We start from the raw sequence: 4,917 nt of genomic DNA, 5'->3' as shown, positions 1-4,917 counted from the left end.
TTATTTCCAGCATTCTTTATTTACCATTCATTCAAGTATGTTATGCCTTTTATCTGCTAATATACAGGAGAAAGAGTGATACACTGTCTGTCTAGTTGGCTTACAGAACAGTTAAAATGTACAGCCTAAAAAACATGGAGCATTTTTTCCCCTTTTATTCTTTTTTATGTCAATTTGCACATTTCATGGTGATGCTCAGCCTCTCCCCTTAACTCCTAACAGTCATCATCATATCAACACAGAGAAATACTGATAGAAATGTGTGTAGTTGTTGATACATTGCTGACAGAGGGAACTATTTGAATACAGATTTAAGAAATATAAGTTTTTGAGCATGTAATAAGCATGTTTTGTCTTGACTATATTACAACTATATTATAATAAAAATAATATAGTATTTATATCATTGAATTGATTATGATTATTATTATTAGTCGAAGTAGTTTATTTGCATTAATTACATTTTAATCTTTTTGAGGCTAGTATTTGGCAGGAAAAGCAGACGTATTCACTAAACGCATACTGAACGACATGATGCACATTTACCATTTACCTCAATGTATAAAAAAGTATGTCGCTTGGGGCCCTCAGTTGGCCAGGGACGGCCCTGCTTGTGCTTCTATTGGCTGTTGCTCCAACACACTTTACGTTATAGGCTAAGGGGCGGGACATCTCTAAGCAGTTGACCAATCACAACAGAGCCCACCAGCTAACCAATCAGAGCAGACTGGGCTCTGGTTTCAGACAGAGGGTGAAAAGAGGTGCTGCAGCACAGGCAGTATGAGAAAGAGCTTTTTGAACATGAAAGCATGGAGACATGTCNCAAATACAAACCGAGTGGTTTAAAATCCAACAAATTTTGTGGGGTGTAGTTGCTCGTACCAGGGCTCTAACAAGGAGAATAGGTAAGAAATAAAGACGACGAAAATGACGCACACAGGAACACCGTCAAGAACACAAGGAACACCGGTGGGTCCTGGAGTGCAAAACATGCCTGACCTAAACTTATCGTTCCCCCAGGTTGTTCTAAATCTTACTACATTTCTACTGTACCGACCTACACTCGTTGTGTCGGGTATGCCGGACGGCGTCAGGCGTTAGTTCAAGTAAGCACTCGTTTTGGAGGCGGCGAGTGTTAATGCAGAGTAACGTTACCCTTACGTACGAACTGTCTTGTTCATTATGGGTAGGTCGAGTAGGCCGCCCGACAGGAAGATGGGTAGTGGGACGATGGCGGTGTGCGCGCGCCCAACCGTTACAACTTCCGACTGTGTCCTGGCTGGACAGGGTTTTCAGGAGAGGTTATCGTCGCGTGGAGCAGGAGGCCCGGTCAAACACGCTTTGTGGAAGTTGAGGAGTTACTTGGAACCAATATGAGGTGTCAAATAGACCGGTAGCCCGGGAGGAACTTCTATTGTAGTGCCAGGAGGGTTCAAGAACCGGTGTCAATCTTTTTCTGACGAACGCCACCCCCGCAAGCTCCACTAGTACAGCGAAGCAAAAGAGGTAAGTCGCACTCGCGGTAGCCTTCTCAAGTGGCAAGTTGTGGGACCGCTGGCTGTCCGGGTTCATGTGGCTGTTAAATCAACACACGACTTTACTACATCTACAGAGCAAAAACTTCGAGCTGACTCTCGAGTCTATTAAGAACGTTACGTAGCGTGTAATCGATTTAACAAGTGTTTGCGTACGCTTCTATTCGCGTATCGTTCGGGTGACCTACCAAACGTAAACACTGTGACAATGCCCTCCCTAGAAAACTACGTCAAAACTTTACGAACATTTTCACCGACCCATCAAGAAAGGTGTGACGAAGTTGCCAAGATTTTGAACTACGGTGGAGGTAGATCACACAGATTTTATGTGATAAAACCGTATCGACCTGAGGTTGGAGTCCGACTGAGAGAGTCGGGGTTAAGTTAAAAACAATCTAACGTATGTCACGATATAGACAGGTCAGTTATAAAATTTCACTAATATCGTGGGTAGAGAAGTGATGCAGACGCTGACGTTCGAGTCAGACTCGTACACGGTGTGTCATTGACAACCCCTTTACCGACCTCGGCTGACGGTGAGGCGAAAATGCCGGGATGTGTATTGGCTTCGTGCGTAGTGTTCAATGGGTTACTCCCAGAATCTCTCTTTTGCGACACAGTTTACGTCCACGAGGTCTCGTCTGTGTCAAACACCTGTTATGGGAACTCGTCAATCTAGTAGGATCGAGCATAGCTCAAGTCCCATTTTAACAAACATCCTGAACAGCTATAGGTCCGTTGATCGGGGATTCCATATAATGCTTCGTTCGAGAAAAAACTAGGCCGCCGTGCCAATCTTTGAATAGGCCTAATAAATATTTTTTTTACACGTTAAACCTGTTGAGAAATTAATTGCTGGCTGTATACTGAAGTCCCACCTGTGGTGATGTGGGCATTTGCCTATGTTGTGCGTACTAGCCTAAAAAATTATAAATTATCGTCATAACATTTATACCATGGATACTATTTGAAATTGAGGCTTGTAAGTCCCACAGCGTTGCAAGTGGACATTTTCATGTTGTTTTCAGCACCTTTTCTGTATACGTTCCGGGACCTGTACGCGTCTCGTCATCCCTGAGCTGTCATATGTACTTTGCGTTCCGGAACCTTATGATTTACAAATTAAGCACTGGTCATAACGAATTGTCAAATTGTGATGCTGAATTGGAAAGGAATAGAGTGATGAAGGGACGACATTTTATCTGAAGGCCAACCAGGAAGTTAGCATCACAAGGCGCCCTCAACAAAAAGCCAATAGGATTCTTGTTAGACTTTGGATTATTGAAGAAAAAGACGGTATCCGACAGGTGCAAACGCGCTACAACAGCTCAAAACATTTCCATTAGAGCAAACAGTTTTCAAAACAGTGCAAATATAAAAACAAAAATATGCAACAACACATGCAAATGAAGAAACATCTTCACCAACTTGAAGAAATATACTAAAAGTGCTGCATAAACAAAAAGCTGCATGAAGCTCTAAACACAACGGAAACCAGGGGACACTATACAGTAAAGGGATGAAATGTTCAAGGCTAGTTTATTTATATGGCACATTTAAGACACAGAGGAAATTTCAAAGTGCTTCCCATACTGTGGGCATTTAACCAATAATAATTAGCACACAGCTGGGACCAGAGCACTTGATGTTTTTTTTTCATTTACATGTGTTTTGGCACTTGCATAGTTTTTAAAGCTGCAGCACATTTCTCCTGATGGAAAAGTGTTTGTTTGCACCTGTAGTCTCATTTAGACACCCACTGTTTAAAGACACATAGAAAATAGACATTTATCGGTTGGGTAATTACTGCCATATTTTATGCCGAAGAACAAAGCGATTTACATGTGTCAAACTTTATAACTCCCACATTTCCACAGATTCACTTCAGGTTTGGTCAGATTGACTATCTCTCTGATTACTGCGGGGTTTTGTTATGAATCGTTTCACTTGTTGGCCTCTTTAAGCTTCTACTTTTGGTTTCACAGCACATTTTTTGTAAGAACTCGAAACACAAATTGTATTTTATGTGCATGCTTGTGTATGTAGTGCTGTACTGAAAGAGTGTAACTGCAGAAGACAACGACATTCAGCTAGTTTGAAAAGCTGCAGGTGTGGCCATCTTCTGTTATAGCATATAATACAAATCCCCACATTTATGAGAGAAAAAAAACCCTGAATGTTTTTGTTTTGATCCTACTTTTTATTTTAGCACCAGGTATTATAACAGAATCAGGGAATGTATCTTAAAATGCTTAAATTGTAAGCCAAAAAAATGATGAGTTGACATTTTCCTGCTGGTTCTCCTCAGCTTCATATCTTCAGTGAATCAGCAGCGAGAGACGCTCCTCTTATCGGGTCCAGCAGCTCCTCCACCAACCTGTGGGCCAATCACACTTCACACAGCTCCGCTAATAGAAAAATAAATTGCCGGGGAGCCAATTCCAACACGGTGTGCCACCAGAAGAAAACCAGAGCCTGATTCCTCTGATATAATGAACCCGTAACACTCGGATCAAGTTATTAAACACTGATGGGATTACTGACCAGATGCAAGGTCAGCGTTCCTCTGCTGTATGTCAGCACAGGCCAGATATAACACACACACACACACACACACACCACTCAATTTACTGTGAAATAAAAAAGTGATCGGCACAGCATAATTACTGAAAATTTCTCTTAAAAGCAACAAGTTTGATGTTGTGAAATGAATTATCATTTATCCAACTCATCAGTTTAATAGAAAACCGCTAGGTTGAATCTTGTCTTAAAGGGCCTCTATTCTAATCATTTTCAGGTTCATATTTGTATGTAGTGTCTCTACTGTGACATGTCTCCATGCTTTCATGTTCAAAAAGCTCTTTCTCATACTGCCTGTGCTGCAGCACCTCTTTTCACNGGCAGATCCGGTACCTCTCACAAAAAATAAAAATAAAAAATGGTTAAAATGAAATAAAATATGCAGATATTAATTTACAGAAAAAATCCCAAGAGTTTCATGTCTGAAACTCTTGGGATTTTTTCTGTAAATTAATATCTGCATATTTTATTTCATTTTAACCATTTTTTATTTTTATTTTTTGTGAGAGGTACCGGATCTGCCCAAATAGGTGCCGGAACACAGGGTGGCCAAAATGAAGAGGTGCCGGATCCTGTTCCGGCAGGATCCGGCTCAAATTAACCACTGGTTATGACACTTCAGATCATGGTTCATACAGTACTTGCCACCAGAACTTTTGTATTACAGCAGAGATGGCAAAAGTAAACAGACATATCCTTCACTCAAGTAGAAGTACAGATACTCGTGTTTAAATACTCTGGTGAAAGTAGAAGTACTGACTAAACTTCTTTACTCAAGTAAAAGTAAAGAGGCTTTGAAATG

The sequence above is a fragment of the Notothenia coriiceps genome, unplaced genomic scaffold (assembly GCF_000735185.1).
Source record: "Notothenia coriiceps isolate Sejong01 unplaced genomic scaffold, NC01 NC01_scaffold00032522, whole genome shotgun sequence".
NCBI classification, from domain to species: domain Eukaryota; kingdom Metazoa; phylum Chordata; class Actinopteri; order Perciformes; family Nototheniidae; genus Notothenia; species Notothenia coriiceps.
The sequence above is the reverse complement of the archived record's forward strand: the minus strand, read 5'-3'. Positions refer to the sequence as shown.